This window comes from Hemitrygon akajei, chromosome 19, assembly GCF_048418815.1.
Source record: "Hemitrygon akajei chromosome 19, sHemAka1.3, whole genome shotgun sequence".
Taxonomy (NCBI): domain Eukaryota; kingdom Metazoa; phylum Chordata; class Chondrichthyes; order Myliobatiformes; family Dasyatidae; genus Hemitrygon; species Hemitrygon akajei.
Window position 1 is genome coordinate 597,903 of NC_133142.1, and position 23,019 is coordinate 620,921.

The 23,019-nt window shown below is 46.2% G+C and overlaps 1 protein-coding gene across 3 annotated transcripts in view; it reads left to right on the forward strand.

The window, feature by feature from the left end:
* Positions 1–18,087: 18,087 nt before the first annotated feature.
* The window catches only part of LOC140741680 (protein kinase C delta type-like), a 129,292-nt gene continuing 124,360 nt past the window's right edge, over positions 18,088–23,019 (forward strand). For all 3 annotated transcript variants that reach the window (XM_073071948.1, XM_073071949.1, XM_073071947.1), the window contains exon 1: positions 18,088–18,329. The gene's annotated coding sequence lies outside the window, so the exon portion shown is untranslated. The remainder of the gene's footprint in view (positions 18,330–23,019) is intronic.

Genomic DNA, 23,019 nt, shown 5'->3' on the forward strand with positions numbered 1-23,019 from the left:
CTATCACCTGCTTATCCTCCCTCTCGCATTGTCTCCAAGCTTTCTCTATTTGTGAGCCAACCTTCTTTTCCTCCGTCACACCAGTTCGGTTCCTACCCCCCAGTAATTCTAGTTTAAACTCTCCCCAGTAGCCTTAGCAAACCTCCCCGCCAGGATATTGGTCCCCATTGGATTCAAGTGCAACTCGTCCTTTTTGTATAGGTCACACCTGCCCCAAAAGAGGTCCCAATGATCCAGAAATCTGAATCCCTGCCCCCTGCTCCAATCCCTCAGCCACGCATTTATCCTCCACCTCATTCTTTTCCTCTATTCACTGTCACATGGCACAGGCAGTAATCCCGAGATGACTACCTTTGTGGTCCTGCTTCTCAACTTCCTTCCTAACTCCCTGTAGTCTGCTTTCAGGACCTCCTCCATTTTCCTGCCTATGTCGTTGGTACCAATATGTACCACGACCTCTGGCTTTTCTCCTACCCACTTCAAGATATCGTGGATGTGATCAGAAACGTTCCAGACCCTGGCACCTGGGAGGCAAACTACTATCCGCATTTCTTTCCTGCGTCCACAGAATCACCTGTCTGACCCCCTAACAATAGAGTCCCCATTTACTGCTGCCATCCTCTTCCTTTCCCTACCCTTCTGAGCCACAGGGCCAGACTCTGTGCCAGAGGCACGACCACGGTTGCTTCCTGCAGGTAGGCTGTCCTCCCCAACAGTACTCAAGCAGGAGTACTTATTGTCAAGGGGTACAGTCACAGGGGTGCTCTCTAGCCTCTGACTCCTGCCCTTCCCTCTCCTGACTGTTACCCATTTTTCTGTCTCCCCAGGCCTTGCTCTGACTACCTGCCTATAGCTCTTCTCTATCATACTCTCCCTGACCAGACAAAGGTCATTGAGCTGCATCTCCAGTTCCCTAATGCAGTCCCTAAAGAGCTGCAGCTCGACACAACTGGCGCAGATGTCGCTGCCAGGAGGCTGAGTGTCTCCAGGACCTCCCACATCTGACACCGAGCACAGAAAACCGGCCTCACACACATACTTTCTGTCTGTATTCTTCACAGATAACCTACCTCGCTTCGACCCATTATTGCCATAGCCCCGTTGAGCCAAAGCTCTCTATTCTGATGCTCACTTCTCCTATGCCCGCTGTTTCAATTAGGGTTAGGGTTAGAGTTCATGAATGTCAGGGAGCAGGAATGATTGCCATTACTAGTTCAAAGGAAAAAGTGCGAGTCAGACTGAGAGGTCTTAAAGTGGATAAGCCACCTAGACCAGATGAACTGCATCCCAGTGTCCTGAGAGAGGTTGCCAAAGAGATAGCGGATGCATTGGTCATGATCTTTCAAGAATCACTTGATGCTGGCATGATCCCAGAGGACTGGAAGATTGCAAATGCCACTCCACTCTTAAAGAAGGTAGGAAGGCAAAAGAAAAGAAATTATAGGCCAGTTAGCTTAACCTCAGTGGTTGGGAAAGTGTTGGATTCAATTATTAAGGGTGAGGCTTCAGGGTATTTGGAGTCTAATGATAAAATAAGTCAAAGTCAGCATGTGAAGGGAAATCTTGCCTGACAAATCTGTTCTTTGAGGAAGTAACAAGCAGGGTGGACAAAGGAGAGGCAGTGGATGGCATTTCCTTGGATTTTTAAAAGGCACTTGATAAGGTAGCACACATGAGGCTGCTTATCAGGATAAAATCCTATGGCAGTACATGAAAGATACTGGCAGGACAGAGGAATGGCTGACAAGCAGGAGGCAGTGAGTGGGAATAAAGGGGGCCTTTTCTGGTTTGCTGCTAGTGACTAGTGATGTTCCACAGGGGTTAGTATTGGGTCCACTACTTTTGACATTGTTTGTTAATGCTTTAGATCATGGAATTTATGGTTTTGTAGCAGAATTTGCGGATGATATGATGATAGGTGGAGGAGTAGGTAGTGCTGAGGAAGCAATGCGAATGCAGCAGGACTTGGACAAATTGGAAGAATGGGCAAAAAAGTGACAGATGGAACAGTGTTGGGAAATGTATAGTAATGCATTTTGGTAAAAGGTACAATAATGCAGACTATTATCTAAATGGGGAGAAGGTTCAAACATCAGAGGTGCAGTGGGACTTAGGAGTCCTCATGCAAGACTCCCAGAAGGTTAATTTACAGGCTGAGTCTGTGGTAAAGAAGGCAAATGCAATGTTGGCATTTATTTCAAGGAGGACAGAATATAAAAGCAAGGAGATAATACTGAGGCTTTATAAGACACTCGTCAGGCTGCACTTGGAGTATTGACAACAGTTTTGAGCCCCATATCTCAGAAAGGATGTGTTATTGGAGAGAGTCCAGAGGAGGTTCACAATGATGATTGAATAAAAGGGTTAACATATGAGGAGCGTTTGGCAGCTTTAGGCCTGTACTCACTGGAATTTTGAAGAATGCAGGGGGATCTCATTGAAACCTACCAAATGTTGAAAGAACTAGATAAGGTGCATGTGGGGAGGATGTTTCCTATGGTGGGGGCATCCAGAACTAAAGAGCACAGCCTCAAAGTTGAGGTGCAACCTTTTAGAACATAGGTAAGGAGAAATTTTTTTTAAAGCCAGAAAGCAGTAAACCTATGGAATGCTCAGCCACAGACAGCTGTGGAGACAATCAAATTAAATCCTTAGAAGAAGGTGTCATAGGATCAAAAAATGTAGAAACCTTGTAGATGGAGTAAAGAAAGTGCAAGGTATAGACAGGCTTCTGAACGGTAGCTAGGATGTGGGATACAAATTACATTAACAGATAGGAAAAGCATGTAAAAGGGGCGGTAAATCATGTAAAATATTCATGGGGATACCAATATGCAGGTAGACTGGGAATATTAGATTGATGCTTTTTAGAGCAGCTTGTGATTGAGCCCACTAAGAGAAAGGCAATTCTGGATTGGGTGCTGTGCAATGAAACAGATAGGATTAGGGAGCTGAAGGTAAAGAAACCCTTAGGAGTCAGTGATCAAAATATGATAGAATTCACCCTGCAGTTTGAGAGGGAGAAGAAAAAAAAATCAGATGTACCAGTATTAGAGTGGACTAAGTGGAATTCCAGAGGCAAGAAAGAGGAGCTGGCAGAACAGCAAAGGCTGGAGTTTTGGGAGTAAATTCGGAAGGTGCAGGATTGATATATCCAAAGATGAAGAAGAATTCTAAAGGAAGGATGAGGCAATTGTGGCTGACAAAGGAAGTTAAAGACAGCATAAAAGCAAAAGCAAGGGCATATTCTACAGAAAAAAGTAGTGGGAAGTCCTCTGATCTCAAACCTCCACTGCCTTGCAGCTATACTCACTCATACCCTCTACTTCAGGAGTAAACCCTGGGAGAAAAGTCCGGAGCTGGAGTCCCTGAGTCAGTCCTACATTGAGTTCAATGCTGACTGGCAACTCCTGCAGCTCTTCTAGTGCCAAACTATCAGGCTCTGCCATTCCTTTGGGTTCATCAGATGCGTGGAGATGGGGAGCTTGCTACATAGGCAACAGCATATCTGTGGTAAACCATGTATATCTGTCTGGACATGCCCCTCTGCTGACTGCTCCTGTGGCTCCTCCCACAGACCCCTGGATAAAGGTGATTGTGTCACTGCTCCTCCCACAGTCCAGGACAGTTATCCAGCATGGACGTGCTCCGTTTTACTGCTAATAAAAGCCTTTCAGTATTTACTCTACTTCCAGTCTTTTGGAGTTATTAATAGTGCATCAGTATCGTACTGTCCAGGCTTGTATACCTAGACGGTTAGGACACAATATCCATGGTCAACCCTGACCGACAGAGGCCTCAGTGGGAGGTTAGAGAATGGGAAAGTTAAAAAAAGAACAGGAAACAACTAAAGAAGCAATAAGGAGAGAGAAGTTGAGATACAAAGGGAAGATAGCCAATGATATCAAGAGATTGCCAAAAGCTTTTTCAAATACATAAAGAGTGAAAGAGAGGGGACAGTGGATATTGGTTTGCAGGAAAATGACACTGGAGATGCAGTAATGGGGGAACAAAGAAATGGCAGATGAGCTTAATAAGTATTTTGCATCAGTCTTCACTGTGGAAGACACTAGCAGTGTGCCAGAAATTCAAGAGTGTCAGGGGGCAGAAGAGAGTGTAGTTGCTATTACTAGGGAGGAGGTACTTGGGAAAACTGAAAATCTGAAGGTAGATATGTCACCTGGACCAGATGGACTACACCCCTGTGTTCTGAAAGAGGTATCTGAAGAGATTGTGTAGGTATTAGTGAGGATCTTTCAAGAATCACTAGATTATGAAATGGTGTCAGAGCACTAAAAATAGCAAATGTCTCTTCACTCTTTAAGAAGGGATGGAGGCAGAAGAAAGGAAATAATAGGCTAGTTTGCCTAACTTCAGCAGTTGGAAAGGTGTTGGAGTCCATTATAAACGATGTGGTTTTGGGGTACTTAGAGGCACATGATAAAATAGGCCAAAGTCAGCATGGTTTCTTGCCAGATCTGTTGGAATTTTTTGAGGAAATAGCAGGCAGGATAGACAGTTAATGATGTTGTTTATTTGGATTTTCCGAAGGCCATTTACAAGGTGCGACACATGAAACTGCTTAACAAGCTAAGAGCCTATGGTATTACATGATAGATACTGCATAGATAGATGATTGGCTGACAGGCAGGAGACAAAGACTGGGAATAAAGAAGGCCTTTTCTGGGCTGCCAGTGACTAGTGGTGTTTTGCAGCAGTTAGTGTTGGGACACTTCTTTTCATGTTGTATGTCAATGATTTGGATGATGGAATTGTGGCAAGTTTGCATACAATATGGAGATAGGTGGAAGGGCAAGTAGTGTTGAGGAAACATGAGGCTGCAGAGAGGCTTAGACATACAGTATTAGGAGAATAGATAAAGAAGTGGCAGATGGAATATAGTGTAGGGAAGTATATGGTCATACACTTTGGTTGGAGGAATAAAGGTGCAGATTTTCTAACTTGGGAGAAAATTTAAAAAAAATCAGAGGTGCAAGAGGATTTGGGAGCCCTTGTGCAGTATTCCATAAAGGTTAATTTGCTGGTTGAGTTGATGGTGGTGAAGGCAAAAGGAATGTTAACATTCATTTTGAGAGGGCTAGAATACAAGAGGAAGGATGTAATGCTGAGGCTTTATAAGGCATTGGTCAGATCACACTTGGAACATTATGAGCAGTTTTGGGACCCTTACCTAAGAAAAGATGTACCAGCATTGGAGAGTGTCCATATGAGGTTTATGAGAATGATTTTGGGAATGCAAGGGTTAACATATGAGAAGTGTTTAAGACCATAAGACATACAAGTAGAATTAGGCCATCTGGCCCATTGAGTCTGCTCCACCATTCAATCATAGCTGATCCTTTTTTCCTATTTCCTCCTCAACCCCAGTTCCTGGCCTTCTCCCCGTAACCTATGATGCCTTGTCAATCTCTGCCTTAAATATGCCCAATGACCTGGCCCCCACAGCTGCATGTGGCAACAAATTCCACAAATTCACCACTCTTTAGCTGAAGAAATTTCTCCACATCTCTGTTTTGAAAGGGCACCCATCTATCCTGAGGCTGTGTCCTCTTGTCCTAGACTCTCCCACCATGGAAACATCCTTTCCATATCTACTCTGTCTAGTCCTTTCAACATTCGAAAGGTTTCAATGAGATCCTCCTCTCATCCTTCTGAATTCCAGTGAGTACAGACCCAGAGCCATCAAACGTTCCTCGTATGACAATCCATTTTTTCCTGGAATCATCCTTGTGAACCTCCTCTGGACCCTCTACAATGTCAGCACATCTTTTCTAAGATGAGGGTCCCAAAACTGTTTGCAATACTCAAGGTGAGGCCTCACCAGTGCTTATAAAGCCTCAGCATCACGTCCTTGCTGTTACGTTTTAGACCTCTTGAAATGAATGCTAACATGGCATTTGCCTTCCTCACCACCGACTCACCTGCAAGTTAACTCCCAAGAACTCCCAAGTCCCTCTGCACCTCAGATTCCTGGATTTTCTCCCCATCTAGAAATAGTCCACACATTTATTTTTACTGCCAAAGTGCATGGCCATGCATTTTCTAACATTGTATTTCATTTGTCACTTTCTTGCCATTTTCCTAATCTTTTTTTTAATTACTTTATTGTCACCAAACAATTGATACTAGAGTGTACAATCATCACAGCGATATTTGATTCTGTGCTTCGTGCTCCCTGGAGTACAAATAGATTGTAAATATAATAAAAATTTAAATTATAAATCATAAATAAAAAATAGAAAAGAGAAAGTAGGTAGTGCAAAAAAACCCGAGAGACAGGTCCAGATATTTGGAAGGTACGGCCCAGATCCGGGTCAGAATCTGTTCAGCAGTCTTATCACAGTTGGAAAGAAGCTGTTCCCAAATCTGGCTGTACGAGTCTTCAAGCTCCTGAACCTTCTCCCGGAGGGAAGAGGGACAAAAAGTGTGTTGGCTGGGTGGGCCGTGTCCTTGATTATCCTGGCAGCACTGCTCCGACAGCGTGCGGTGTAAAGTGAGTCCAAGGATGGAAGATTGGTTTATGTGATGTGCTAGGCTGTGTTCATGATCTTCTGCAGCTTCTTCCGGTCTTGGACAGGACAACTTCCATACCAGGTTGTGATGCACCCTAGAAGAATGCTTTCTACAATGCTTTCTATAAAAATTAGTGAGGGTTTTAGGGGACAGGCCATATTTCTTCAGCTTTCTCAGGAAGTAAAGGCACTGGTGGGCCTTCTTCGCAGTGGACTCTGCTTGTTTAGACCAAGTCAGGTCATTTGTGATATTGACCCCGAGGAACTTAAAGCTTTTGACCTGTTCCACCTGTGCAACAACGATGTAAATGGAGTTGTGCGGTCCGCTACTCCATCTGAAGTCAACAACCAATTCCTTCGTCTCGCTGACGTTGAGGGATAGGTTATTGTTTTCGCACCATGCCACCAAGTTCTTAATTTCCTCTCTGTACTCAAACTCACCATTACCCGAGATACGGCCTACAATTGTGGTGTCATCAGCAAACTTACATATTGAGTTCAGTGGAAACTTAGCTACACAATCATGGGTGTACAGTGAGTACAGTAGGGGGCTGAGTACACAGCCTTGTGGGGCACCGGTGCTCAGAGGTGATCTGTCTAAGTCCTTCTGCATCCTACCTGTTTCCTCAACACTACCTGCCCCTCCACCAATCTTTGTGTCATCTGCAAACTTGGCAACAAAGCCATCTATTCTATCATCTAAATCATTTATATACAGCATAAAAAGAAGTGGTCTCAACACCAACCATTGCAGAACACCACTAGACCCTGGCAGCCAACCAGAAAAGGATCGTTTTTTTCCCATTCACTGCCTGCTACCCCCGATCAGCCAATGCTCTAACCATGTTAGTAACTTCCCTGTAATACCATGGGCTCTTAACTTGGTAAGCAGCCTCATATGTGACACCTTCTCAAAGGCCAAATATACAACATCGACTACATCCCCTGTATCTATCCTACTTGTAATCTCCTCAAAGAATTCCAACAGGTTCATCAGGCAGTATCTTCCCTGAAGGAAACCATGCTGACTTTGTATTATCTTGTCCTGTGTCACCAAGTACTCCATCACCTTGTCCTTAACAATTGACTTCCCAATCACTGAGGTCAGGCTAACTAGTCTATAATTCCCTTTCTGCTGCCTTCCTCCTTTCTTAAAGAGTGGAGTAACATTTGCAATTTTCTAGTCCTCTAGCACCATGTCAGAGACCAATGATTTTTGAAAGATAATTTCTAATGCCACCACGATCGCTAACACTACCTCTTTCAGAACCCTAGGGTGTAGTTCCTTTGGTGCAGGTGACTTATGTACTATCAGGTCTTTCAGCTTTTTGAGCATCTTCTCTCTTGTAACAGTCACTGAACCCACTTCTCTTCTTTCACACACTACTACATCAGGCACACTGCTAGTGTCTTCCACAGTGAAGACTGGCGCAAAATACTCATTTAGTTCAACAGCCATCTCCTTTTCCCCATTGTTTTTTCTCTTGTCTCATTTTCTAGCGGTACTATATCCACTCTCACTTCCCACACAGGTGTTGCACTTGCCTTTTTTACCATAGACTCAACCTGTAAATTAACCTTCTGGGAGTCTTGCACGAGGTCCTTTTGCACCTCTGATGTTTGAATTTTCTCCCCATTTAGATAAAAGTCTGATTATTGATATTTTTACTAAAATGCATTATCATATATTTTCCAACACCATATTCCATCTGCCACTTTTTTGCCCATTCTTCCAATATGTCTAAGTCCTGCTGCAATTGCATTGCTTCCTCAGCACTACCTACCTCTCCACCTATCTTCGTATCATCCTCAACCTTTGCCACAAAGCCATCAATTTCACAATCTATTTCATTGACAAACAATGTGAAAAGTAGCGGTGCTGATCCTGACCCCTGAGGAACACCACTGATCACTAGCAGCCAACCAAAAAATGCCCCCTTTATTCCCTCTCACTGCATCTTGCCTGTCAGCCATTCTGCTATCCATGCCAGTATCTTTCCTGTACCGCCGTAGGATTTTATCTTATTAAGCAGCCTCATGTATGGCACGTTATCAAATGCCTTTTGAAAATCCAAGTAAATGACATCCACTGCCTCTCCTTTGTCCACCTTGCTTGTTACTTCCTCGAAGAACTCTATCAGCTATGTCAGACAAGATTTCCCTTTACAAAAACCATGCTGACTTTTTTTTTTAATTTTTTTATTAGTTTTTCAAAACATTTTACAAAATTAAAAACCCCAAATCCCAATGAGGAGCATTAATACAGAGCAAGGTTAAGCATACAATAACAATATGCTACACAGGAAGAGAATTTAACAAAAAAGCACCTAAATTAAAGACAAGTGAGCTTAGTGTCCTCCCCAAACCCCACAACACAAGAAAAAAAAACAATTCCAGACCAACCACCACACAATATAGAGAGTATAAGTCCGGACAGTCAAACTCCCAGACTGTGAATACACTTAGCAACAGAGGATAATAAAGCCTACTACCAGAGAAAAAAGGGAGCTGAAAGCAAGGGACTGAAAAGAAAAAAAAACCCTAGTCAAGAGGAAGGTTATGAAAGTACTCGATAAAAGGCCCCCAGATCTTATGGAACTTTAAATCCGAATTGAGAACTGAATAATGAATTTTTTCGAGGTCCAAGCAGGCCATAATGTCGTTAAGCCATTGCGCATGAGTGGGCGGGGCAACATCTCTCCATCTAAGGAGGATCAAGCGTCTCGCCAGGAGAGAGGCAAAGGATAGTATTCGGCATTTGGTCGGACCCAGACATAAATCTGTCTCGCCCCAAAAACCGAACAGAGCAATTAAGGGGTTAGGTTCTAGGTGCTGATTCAGAATACCCGATAGTGTAGTGAAGACATCTTTCCAGAATTTCTCCAAGCTAGGACAGAGCCAGTACATATGGATGAGAGAGGCCACGCCCCTCTTGCATTTATCACAGAGCGGACTAATGCCAGGGTAGAATCGAGATAGTTTAGATTTAGACATATGGGCTCTATGAACAATCTTAAACTGTAAGAGACAATGGCGAGCACAAAGTGAGGTTGAGTTAACCGATTTGAGAACTGAGTCCCAGCTCTCCTCGGATAAGGAGATATTTAAATCCTGCTCCCAGGCCATTTTAATTTTATCCACAGGGGCCCGTCGTAAGGCTGCTAGTTTATCTTGGATAATTGAAATTAAACCTTTACCTAGTGGATTAATGGAGAGAAATAGGTCCATAGCATTTTTCGCAGGCATTTCAGGAAAGTTAGGAATTAAAGGAGCAGTAAAGTGTCGGATTTGGAGATATCTGAAAAAGTGAGCGTTAGGCAGGTTGAACTTAACAGAGAGCTGTTGAAAAGAAGCGAAGCGGTTATCAATGAAGAGATCTTCAAAATGTCTAATGCCCTTCCTGTACCAAACATGGAATGCTGAATCGAACGTGGTAGGTAAAAAAAGGTGATTATGTGCGACAGGGCTAGAAATGGAAAACCCCTGGAAACCATAGCATTTCCTGAACTGAGCCCATATACGCAAAGTGTGTCTAACGCAAAGGATTAGCTATTGATCTGGGCAGACTGCTAGGGAGTGCAGAGCCAAGAAGTGCAGATATAGATAATTCTTTAGTGGAGCTCAACTCCATTGCCACCCAGTTAGGGCACTCAGGTTGACCGTGGAAGAAAGACCAGAAGGCAGCACAACGTATATTAGCTGCCCAGTAATATAAGCGAAAGTTAGGTAAAGCCATGCCACCCTCTTTTTTAGATTTTTGGAGGTGGATTTTATTAATTCTAGAGCGCTTATTCTGCCACAGATATGACAAAAACCATGCTGACTTTGACTTATTTAATCATTAGTCTACTGAAGTTAGACTAATTGACATATAATTTTCTTTTTTTTTGCCTTCTTCCCTTCTTAAAGAGTGGAGTGACATTTTCAGTCTTGCAGTTCTCCGGGACCATGTCAGAATCAAGTGATTCTTGAAAGATCATGACCAATGCATCAGTTATCTCTTCAGCAGCCTCTCTCAGGACTCTGGGATGTAACCCATCTGATCCAGGTGAACTTATCCATCTTAAGACCTTGCCTAGCACTTTTTTCTTTGTAATAGCAATGCACTCACGCCTGCTCCCTGACACTCATGGACCTCTGGCACACAGCTACTGTCTTCCACAGTGAAGATGGATGCAAAGTGCTTGTTAAGTTCATCTGCCATTTCTTTGTCCCCCATTACTACCTCACCAACATCATTTTCCAATGGTCCAATATCCTCTCTTTTACTTTTTATATAGCTGGAAAAACTTTTAGAATCCTACTTTATATTATTATCTAGTTTGCCCTCATATTTCATCTTTTCCCTTAGAGCTTTTTTTGTGATCTTTTGTTGGATTTTAAAAATTTCCCAATCCCCTTTTGCTACCTTATATGCTTTTGCCCTGGCTTTTATGCAGTCCCTAACTTCCCTTGTCAATCACGGTTGCCTCCCCTTACCATTTGAGAACAACTCCTTCTGTGGGACATATCTGTTCTGTGCCTTGTGAATTATTTCCAGAAACTTCAGCCAACTCTGCTCTGCCTTCATCCACCAGTATCCCCCTCCAATCCATCTGAGCAAGCTCTTCTCTCATGCTTCGGTATTTCCCTTTATTCCATTGTAATACAGATACATGTTACCTGTGCTTCACCCTCAAACTGCAGAATGAATTCAATCATATTATGATCACTACCTCCTAAGGATTCCTTTACCTTGAGCTCCCTAATAGAATCTGGGTTATTACACAACACCTAGTCTAAGATAACCTTTCCCAGAATAGGCTCAAGCACAAACTGCTCTAAAATGCCATCTCATAAGCATTGAACAAATTCGCTCTCCTGCATTTTGACACCAATCTGATTTTCTCAATCCCCTCGCATATTGAAGTCCCCCATTACAATTGTGACATTACCCTTATTACATGCTTTTTCCAGCTCCCTTTGCAAAGTCAACCCCACCTCTTGGCTACTATTTGGAGGTCTATGTATGATTCCCATAATGATTCTTTGCCCTTGCTGTTTCTTAACTCCACTCTCTGACCCTATGTCCGCTCTTTCTAAAGATGTTTGATGGTTCCATACTTGCTGGAGTTTAGAAGAATAGGGGTGAGGGGGTTCTCACTGAAACCTATTGAATATTGAAAGGCCTAGATAGGGTGGACGTGGAGAGGATGTTTCCTACAGTGAGTGAGTCTCGGACCAGAGGGCATAGCCTCAGTATAGAGGAGTGTTCTCTTAGAACAGAGATGAGGAAAAATTTCTGTAGCCAGAGGATAGTGAATCTGTGGAACTCATTGCCACTGATGGTTGTGGAGGCCAAGTCAATGAGTATATTTAAAGAGGAGGTTGGTTCTTGGTTAGTCAGACAAGCAAAGGTTATGGGGAGAAGGCAGGAGATTGGGGCTGATAAGGATAATAAATCAGCCAGGTTGGATGGCAGAGCAGATGAGATGAGCTAAATGGCATAATTCTGCTCCTATGTCTTACGTTCTTATATTGTGAAACATTAGGGGCACATTATCCATTTATCGAGGTGATTGAATATTCGCTAAAAGAATGGTTAATAAACGATTGACTAGGATAAGTCAGTCAGTTTGAGGTTAGAAAACTGTGACGTGGAGTACAACAGAGATTAATGCTTACTGTCAACTATTTAAAAGTCCATGGAAGTAAGGTGGAGGGAGGGACTGAGCATATTGTCACTACATTTGCAGGATGGTTCTCATTACCCATGCAAAGATGCCAGTGCAGGAACTCCCATAACACCATTGGTTTAGCAATTTCAGGATTTATGTAAGCCTCTGTTAGTCTCGATAGACCATGGGTTTGCACCTTGGAAAGTTTTCAGGGCGCAAGCCTGGGCAAGGTTTTTTTTATATGGAAGACCGGCAGTTGTCCAAGCTGCAAGTCTCCCCTCTCTACACCACCAATGTTGTCCAAGGGAAGGGCATTAGTACCCATACAGCTTGGCACCAGTGTTGTCGCTCAAGGACACACATGCAAGCCTCAGCCAAGGCTCGAACTAGCGACCTTCAGATAACTAGACGAACGCCTTAACCACTTGGCCACGCGCCAACACTCAGGATTTATGCCCCATTAGTGTAAGAGACTACTAATGTATTTCCAGATCAAGATGGTGTACAACATGGAGTGGAACCTGCAGGGGTGGTGCTCCCACATACTTCCTGCCCTTGCTTTTGGTTATAAAAGTTGAAGATTTGTGTAATCCTGTTGGAGTAATATGGGTACGTAATATGGTTCACACTGCAGATGTGCACACTGCCTGAGGGCACAAGGAAGTGGTGAAAGTGTCAGTCCAGCAAGCTGCCTTTGCCCAGGATGGAGCTGCATTCACGCAGGCATCACACTTCTTACTTCTGACTTGTTGATGGTGGAAGGGCTTTTGGACTTCCAAGGTGAGTCACTCACCATGGGTTCCTCAGCCTCTTGAGTGGCAATCCAACAAGATGTTTATGGTGGGGATAGTATAGGGTAGATTTATATTTTTGGTGATGGCCACAGTCTGGCACTTCTGTAACATGAATACCACCTGTCATCTCATGCCTGAATAATATTTATGATGTTACGGTGGAAAGAAGACAATCAGTGAAGCAGATGAGAATGTGCCCAAGGACCTCCTGCAGTCCTTGGAAGGAGATGATTGACATTGTGCAAGGTATGACCTCAGCCACTGGAGTGTTTTTCCCTTCATGCCCATTGACTTCAAATAGTGACCTTGGGACACTGCAGACAACCTGTGCCATTGTTTAAGGAGAGGTATAGTTGCAATAGAGAGGATTTGAATACCTACTCTGTTGATTCCTGGAATGAAGAGGCTGTTTTATGAGGAACCGTTGAGTAGATTGGGCCTATAGTTTAGAATAATGGGAAGTGATCATACTGAAACCTAAGACTTAAGCAGTTTGTCATGGTGGATGCTGAGATAATCAGAGAAACAGCATAGAAACAGGATCTTCAGCCCAACCTGTCCATATGACCATCTCTGCTAATCCTACTTTTGCCTTTTAAACAATGTAATTTGTACCTGCCTCCACCATCCCCTTCCAGATATTTACCATCACCTGGGTGAAAAGCATAGACCTCAGATCCTCTCTATATCTCTTTCCTCTCACCTTGAACCTCTGCCTCTAGTTTTCAAATCCCCTGCACTGGGAGAAAGACTGACCATCCACCATACCTTTACACATCATGATTTTAGAACCAAGAACTAGAAGGCACATTTTCAGAATAATCCCACAGGGCAAAGAACTTCATCTGGAGGATCAGGAACCCTTGGAATTATGTATCCTGAAGGTGTTTGGAGGTGGACATAAAGATATATCCTAGACTGAGTGGACAATGCTTTGACAGAAAGGGAATCACGGATTGTAGAGACTGAGCAGTAAAGGGCAGATCTTGTCTCACTGAAATGTGGAGCAGGCTCAAGGGATGGAATTCTTTCTTCTCTGGGTCCAGACTTCATGGGCACTGGATGATTTGGGGTAATGTGTGTTTATGGCATATGGCATATGGGGAAATAACTCTGCTGCCAAGTATTTATCCATGGATATGTTGGCTGCGTAGAGGTGACAGACACTGTATGTGTGTGAGTGTTTGCACATTGAGTTGACTGTGTTGAGGGATCACACACAAAATGCTGAGGAATTATGTATCTCAAAGTGTTTGGAGGTGGACATTTAGATATATTCTTCCTCTAGACTGACGAAGATTTAGATATATTCTAGAGTGAGGAAGATTTAGATGTATTCTAGACTGAGGAAGATTTAGATATATTCTAGACAATGGAAAGGAATAAACAATCAATATTTCTGCCTGTGACTGTTCATCAGGATTGGAGAAGAAGGAGGGAGAAACCAGAATAAGAATGTGGGGGAGGGAGGAAGGGGAAGGAGCACAAACTGGGAGGTGATAGGTGAGACCTGGTGGGTAGATGGGGAGGACAGGGGAAGTAAGAAGATGTGAGATCATAAGACCACAAGATATAGGAGCAGAATTAGGCCATTCAGCCCAGCGTGTCTGTTCTGACATTCCATCACGGCTGATCCCAGATCCCACTCAACCCCATACACTTGCCCATCTTGCCATATCCTTTGATGCTATGACTGATCAGGAAAGGATCAACTTCCGCCTTAAGTATACCCACTGTCTTGGCCTCCATTGCAGTCTGTGGCAGAGTATTGCACAGATTCACTACTCTCTGGCTAAAAAAATTTTCCTTACCTCTGAGGGGACAAGTGAAATGAAATGAAGAGTCAATGTTTCAGGCCTGGACCCAGGACATCATTTTGTGTGTTTTGCTCAAGATTTCCAGCATCTACAGAATCACTTATGTCTCCGTATTGAGGTGTCAGGTGTTTATGGGCGTGTTTTGGTGTCAGGTGTGTGGGTGTGTTTTGCTGTTGGGTGTGTGTGGGATACTGTATTTCATTTCCTTTACTGGGTGTTTATGATGATTACCAAGACAGAAACAGCAGGTCATTCGATGAAAAACTACAACTGTGCAAATACAAAATGAGAAATGAATAATAACACTAATAAGTAAACAATAAATATTTAGAAAATTATTTGTAAAGTACTTGAAGGTTGTAGGTTGTGGGAACAGTTCAGTGGGGGGTGGGGTGAGAGAAGCAAGTGAAGTTATTCCCTCTGGTTCAACAGCCTGATGTTTGTGGGGTAATAATGGTGGTGTGGGTCCTGAGGCTTCTGTACCACCTTTGATGGCAGCATCAAGAAGAAAGCATGACATAAATGGTGGACATCATTCCTCAGCAACATTCCCCTGCACCTAGCATCTAAAATTCTGTCCATCTCTGCTTGGACCCAGCACCCACAGACACCTCTGCCAAGATCTTGCATTACCACTGAGTGAAGGAAGGCACTTCCACTTCTGTCGTAAATGTCCCACAGCCCGGGTATGATCCGGAACCCAGAACTGACCCGGATCCTGGGACCCCCAGACCAGCGACTGACTTGGATCCTGGGGTCTTTGGTCCCACAGCCCAGGACTGACTCGGACCCTGGGTCCCTGTCCCACAGCCCGGGACTGACTCGGATCCTGGGGTCTGGTCCCACAGCCCGGGACTGACTCGGATCCTGGGGTCTGGTCCCACAGCCCGGGACTGACTCGGATCCTGGGGTCTGGTCCCACAGCCCGGGACTGACTCGGATCCTGGGGTCTGGTCCCACAGCCCGGGACTGACTCGGATCCTGGGGTCTGGTCCCACAGCCCGGGACTGACTCGGATCCTGGGGTCTGGTCCCACAGCCCGGGACTGACTCGGATCCTGGGGTCTGGTCCCACAGCCCGGGACTGACTCGGATCCTGGGTCCCTGTCCCACAGCCCGGGACTGACTCGGATCCTGGGATCTTTGGTCCCACAGCCCGGGACTGACTCGGATCCTGGGGTCTGGTCCCACAGCCCGGGACTGACTCGGATCCTGGGGTCTTTGGTCCCACAGCCCGGGACTGACTCGGATCCTGGGGTCTGGTCCCACAGCCCGGGACTGACTCGGATCCTGGGGTCTTTGGTCCCACAGCCCGGGACTGACTCAGATCCTGGGGTCTGGTCCCACAGCCCGGGACTGACTCGGATCCTGGGATCTGGTCCCACAGCCCGGGACTGACTCGGATCCTGGGGTCTGGTCCCACAGCCCGGGACTGACTCGGATCCTGGGTCCCTGTCCCATAGCCCGGGACTGACCCGGATCCTGGGGTCTTTGGTCCCACAGCCCGGGACTGACCCGGATCCTGGGTCCCTGTCCCACAGCCCGGGACTGACTCGGATCCTGGGGTCTTTGGTCCCACAGCCCGGGACTGACTCGTATCCTGGGGTCTTTGGTCCCACAGCCCGGGACTGACTCGTATCCTGGGGTCTTTGGTCCCACAGCCCGGGACTGACCTGGACCCTGGGGTCTGGTCCCACAGCCCGGGACTGACCCGGATCCTGGGGTCTTTGGTCCCACAGCCCGGGACTGACTCGTATCCTGGGGTCCCGGTCCCACAGCCTGGGACTGACTCGGATCCTGGGTCCCTGTCCCACAGCCCTGGACTGACTCGGATCCTGGGGTCTTTGGTCCCACAGCCCGGGACTGACCCGGATCCTGGGGTCTTTGGTCCCACAGCCCGGGACTGACCCGGATCCTGGGGTCTGGTCCCACAGCCCGGGACTGACCCAAACCTGGGGTCTTTGGTCCCACAGCCCGGGACTGACTCAGATCCTGGGGTCTGGTCCCACAGCCCGGGACTGACTCAGATCCTGGGGTCTGGTCCCACAGCCCGGGACTGACTCGGATCCTGGGGTCTTTGGTCCCACAGCCCGGGACTGACTCAGATCCTGGGGTCTGGTCCCACAGCCCGGGACTGACTCGGATCCTGGGTCCCTGTCCCACAGCTCGGGACTGACTCGGATCCTGGGGTCTTTGGTCCCACAGCCCGGGACTGACTCAGATCCTGGGGTCTTTGGTCCCACAGCCCGGGACTGACCCGGATCCTGGGGTCTTTGGTCCCACAGGCCGGGACTGACTCGGATCCTGGGGTCTGGTCCCACAGCCCGGGTCTGACTCGGATCCTGGGGTCTGGTCCCACAGCCCGGGACAGACTCGGATCCTGGGTCCCTGTCCCACAGCCTGGGACAGACTCGGATCCTGGGTCCCTGTCCCACAGCTTGGGACTGACTCGGATCCTGGGGTCTTTGGTCCCACAGCCCGGGACTGACTCGGATCCTGGGGTCTTTGGTCCCACAGCCCGGGATTGACCCGGATCCTGGGGTCTTTGGTCCCACAGCCCGGGACTGACCCGGATCCTGGGGTCTGGTCCCACAGCCCGGGACTGACTCGGATCCTGGGGTCTTTGGTCCCACAGCCCGGGACTGACCCGGATCCTGGGGTCTTTGGTCCCACAGCCCGGGACTGACTCGGATCCTGGGGTCTTTGGTCCCGCAGCCCGGGACTGACTCGGATCCTGGGGTCTTTGGTCCCACAGCCCGGGACTGACCCGGATCCTGGGGTCCGGTCCCACAGCCCGGGACTGACCCGGATCCTGGGGTCTTTGGTCCCACAGCCCGGGACTGACCCGGATCCTGGGGTCTTTGGTCCCACAGCCCGGGACTGACTCGGATCCTGGGGTCTTTGGTCCCACAGCCCGGGACTGACCCGGATCCTGGGGTCTTTGGTCCCACAGCCCGGGACTGACCCGGATCCTGGGGTCTTTGGTCCCACAGCCCGGGACTGACCCGGATCCTGGGGTCTTTGGTCCCACAGCCCGGGACTGACCCGGATCCTGGGGTCTGGTCCCACAGCCCGGGACTGACCCGGATCCTGGGGTCTTTGGTCCCACAGCCCGGGACTGACCCGGATCCTGGGGTCTTTGGTCCCACAGCCCGGGACTGACCCGGATCCTGGGGTCTTTGGTCCCACAGCTCGGAACAACCGCCCTCTCGCGGATCCGGCCGGTGACGAGTTAAAGTTCGGGCCGGGGCTGTACCTGAATGACGTCACTACCCGGACTCGCAGCAACTTCCTGAAACTCAGAAACAGGCGGCGACCGAGGGAGTTTGACCCGGGACAGAGGGAGCGCCCGGGGTCGTAGGGAGCGAGGGAGCGTCTGGAGACGGAGGGAGAGAGGTCGTGGCGGTGGTCGCAGCCGCACGGAGAGAAGAAGGAGTCAACCGGGGGGGAGAGAAAGAAGGAAAGAGAGAGGGAAAAGGACGGAGCCGGGATTCGGAGAGCGGGCGGCGGACGGACGAATGATACTAGGGTGAGTGCATTTTCCGGAGATTCTGCAACTCCCGGCACCTTCCCAACGATACGAGACTCATCTGTCGTGACTGTCTGATAGGCAACCCTTCAGTACCCCCATCTACTCTTCATCCATAACCTACTGTCCGTCCATTCCCCTCCACTTGCGACCTCTCCCCTCGTCCACTACCTCCCCTCCCCCTTCTTCTCACCATCCCACTTCCCATCCCTCACTCCTTTTCCTTCTCTGCCATATCTTTCCTGCACCTTGTCTCTCCTAGTCCCGGAAGCCTACCTGTTTCACCTCACTTCATTCTCCAACCACACCCCCCCCCCCTCACTGGGAGGTGTAGAGTAAAGGGAGTGGTGACTCTTTGGGCCCTCGTTAACGAGATGCTGAACCAGGACCGCAGGAGATGGCAGCAGTGCTGAGTGGCTTGCTGAGATGCTGTCTGCCCTGTCAGCGTCACAAACACTAGTTGGTCAGTAACAATGGCTCTTCTGGGATCTTTCTGTGTGAAAACTGGCTGCAGGATTTCTTCAAAGCCAATGGTATCCTAAAACTGATTTTTTTTTACTGGCTGGAGAGAGCTTTGGGATGTCCTGGTTCTAAAAGTGCTGCAGAAATTGAGGTTGACCCACATCTGCCTCTGTCTCTGGAAAGTGTGTCCTGAAGTTAAGTACCTTTTTACATACTGCAGTGTTTCCCTTTTCAGCACCAAACACTTTGTAGTTTAAGAACAACCAAAAATAATCTGCCTGTCTCTCCTCGTGACTCTACTTCCCCTCCTCAAAACCTCTCTTACTCAATTCTTTCTGCAAAGTGATATATTCTGAAGGGTTGTGTTTTACATCTTTACTCTAGTCAATAAACCTAAACTGCTTGTTGTCTATCTAACAAAAACCTGACTGAGTTGTGTGTTGGCTCCCTATGTCTCTGCTTTTTAATTTAGTGAATATTTTTTGCTGTCTTACCTATTTCTTCCTTCAAAATATGACTCGGTATTTTTCTGTGATATTCGTCTCTATTTACTCTGTTCCTTGAACAGACAATATTCAATAATGGCTTCTCTTCCTGGCCGGATGTTGTTCCCACCTTTGCCCCTTAGGATTTCTCAGTGGACCCCCAACAACCCTCAGCTGCCTTTCATTTTTTGACATAATTGATTTAAGTCAGTTTGTTCCCTTATATCAGAGATATCTTCGATATCCAATGCCAGTATCTCTCTGCATGATATCCAGAGCTGGTTGTGCTGGATTCCTGAATTTAATCACTCATCATCTTGGAAAGTTTTATGTCAGGCAAAATCAAGTTATTATCCTCATTTTTCCATTTGTTTGATCTGTTGATGATCCTTTGCTGCATTAACTACTTGATGTAGGGAACATCCCAAAGCATTGTGGCCACTCTGCAGGATGGTTTGATGTGATGGATCTCCCCCACATCTTCACTAATGATGCCACCTCATCTATCCCCTTTAATTACATCTGAGAAGGTTAAATTCTTGTCCTTTTCCAATTGGTTTCAGTGCCTGTCACACTGCTCTGTAATTCTAAGTAGCACTTCATTCTGATTTTGATGGGTTTGAGTATTCACAGTCACAATGCAGATTTTTTTGAGGATATTGGCCCTTGTGTATTACCTTAATTCATGAAGTGTCTAATTCCTACAGTGCTGCTGTCCCTCTGCTTTCAGAATGTTTTGCAGCTCTTTCAGCTGTAATTTTAGTTCTATTCTGTCACTCTTATCCATCATTCCATCTGAACATATTCAGTGCATAATTAATAGATGTTCCATTCAACCTTCCCATCAAGAGCTTGTGCCAGTAAACACCCCCCCAAAAAAAAGCAAAATGAATCTGTCCACCTCCTTATACATTGACCAACTTAACCCTGCTCACCAGGACTCAACCCAATAGTGCCACCCTATTTATCAGAGGCAAAACTGACTGCATGTATCGAATCTGCTGTTGACCATCCATGACACGGTTTTGAATCTGCTGGAATCTGTGAGTTTTATGCAGTTATCTTTTGTGGTGTTTTATCTTCATTTCTATCAGCTGGGATGCATTCTGCTCATAAATCTTGAACAATATATTTTGGGTGCGAATCACTGGCAGCAACATCTTCTCTCTCTGGGGCTGCCTTAAGAAAGTTGGTATATGTGCAATATTATAAGTGGAATGCAGGGACAGGGAAAACCTGGGGTTGTGTGTACACATCTTTGAAAGCGACACAAGATAATAATGTTATTTCTTCTAAAGAAAAGAGTGCAGGGCTGTTGCATTAATTCATGGAGGAATTGGATAAAAAAGCAAGGAGGGTTTTGGTAAACAATGCCTTGGCTCCAGCTGAAGGTTGTGTACAATTATGACATGCTCTAGGAAGGATTTTAAAGACCCAAAGAGATGGGGATGGTTTATTGCAGCACTTGCTGAGCTGATCAGTCGTGGTCCATGCATCTGTTAGCTTTTCCGACCACACAAAATATCTTCCTAAAACTAAGCTGAAATCCCTTCACCTTGGGACAATTCTGGAAAACTTCTGTATCGTCTAGGGCTCTATATCCTTCCTAAAGGAACTTGGACTGTTTTTCTGAAGTGTTCTAAAAACAATGCTTGTTGAATAACTTTTGTCTGTATTGAGCTCAGTTGTTCAATATTATTTAAATGTCAGGGTATTGTGGGGTTGATTTTTTTTTTCATGTGCCATACAGAGTATGCCATTTTGTTTTAGACTGAGGAAATAATAAGCCCAGAAATTATAGACTGGTAAGCCTGACATTAGCACTGGGTAATTATTGGAAAGTATCCTAAGGGCCTGCATATATCAGTATTTGATAGACAGGGCCTGATTAAGGATAGTCAACATGGTTTCCTGTGTGGTAGGTTGTGTCTAACCAATCCTATAAGAGTTTTTCGAGGAAGTTACCAGGAAGGTTGATGAAGGCAAGGCAGTGGATGTTGTCTGTTTGGGCTTTAGCAAAGCACTTGACAAGTCCTGTATGGGAGGTTGGTCAAGAAGGTTCAGTCGGTCGGCACTCAGGATGAAATAGTAAATTAGATTTGATGTTGACTTTGTGGGAGAAGCCGCAGAGCAGTAGTAGAGGGTTACCTTTCTGACTGGAGGCTTGTGACTAGTGGAGTGCCACAGGGATCCATGATAGGTCCATTGCTGTTTGTCATCTGTATCAATGATCTGGATGATAATGTGGTTAACTGGATCGACAAATTCGCGGATGACTCCAAGATTGGGGGTGTAATGGATCGTGAGAAAGGTTATCATAGCTTACAATGGGATCTGGTGCAGCTGGAAAAATGGGCTGAAAAATGACAGCTGGAATGTAATGCAGACAAGTGTGGGGTGTTGCACTTTGGGAGGACAAACCAAGGTAACAATAGGACACTGAGGACTGTGGTAGAACAGAGGGATCTGGGAATACAGATCTGTAATTCATAGAAAGTGGCATCATACGCAGATAAAGTCATAAAGAAATCATGTGGCACATTGGCCTTCAAAAATCAAAGGATTGAGTACAGAGGGTGGGATGTTATGTTGAGGTTGTACAAGACGTTAATGAGGTTTAATTTGGAGTATGGCATTAACATAGATTTCTCAAACATCCAGTAATGCCCACCCCCACCCCTCCATCCCTCACTTTATCTCCTTGCCTGCCCATTGCCTTCCTCTGGTGCTCCTCCCCCCCCCCTTTTCTTTCTTCCATGGCCTTCTGTCCTCTCCTATCAAACTCCCTCTTCTCCAGCCCTGTATCTCTTTCACCAATCAACTTCCCAGCTCTTTACTTCATCCTTCCCTCCCCTCTTAAATCTACTATTCTTTTTTCTCTAGTCCTGCCAAAGGGTCTCAGCCCAAAACGTCGACTGTACCTTATTCCATAGCTGCTGCATGGCCTGCTGTTTCTCAGGCATTTTGTGTGTGTTGCTTGCATTTACATCGTCTGCAGATTTTCTCTTGTTTGTGGTTGGAATATTGTGTGCAGCTTTGGTTATCAACCTATAGAAAAGATGTAAATGAGGTAGAAAGAGTACAGAGAAAATTTACAAGGATGTTGCTGGGACTTGAGGACGGGAGTTATAAGGAAAGATTGAATAGGTTAGGTCTGTATTCCCTAGAAAATAGGAGATTGAGGGGAGATTTGATAGAGGTTTACAAAATTGAGTGGTACAGATTGAATAAATGCAAGCAGGCTTTTTCCATAGAGATTGGGTGGGACTACAACAAGAGATTGGGGGTTTAGGGTGAAGGGTGAATTGTTTAAGGGGAAACATGACCATAAGACATAGGAGCTAATTAGGCCATTCAGCCCATCAAGTCTTCTCTGCCATTCCGTCATGGCTGATCCCGGATCCCACTCAACCCCATATTCTTTGATGCCCTGGCCGATCAGCAAACTATCAACTTCCGCCTTAACTATATCCATGGACCTGGCCTCCACTGCAGTCTGTGCAGAGCATTCCAGAGATTTACTACTCTCTGGCAAAAAAAATCCTTCTTACCTCAGTTCTAAAGGGTTGCCCCTCAATTCTGAGGCTGTGCCCTCTAGTTCTGTATACCCCCCACCATAGGAAACATCCTCTCCACATCCACCCTATCTAGCTCTTTCAACATTCTGTAGGTTTCAATGAAATGCCCCCACATTCTTCAAAATTCCAATGAATACAGGCCCAAAGCTGCCAAACCCTCCTCAT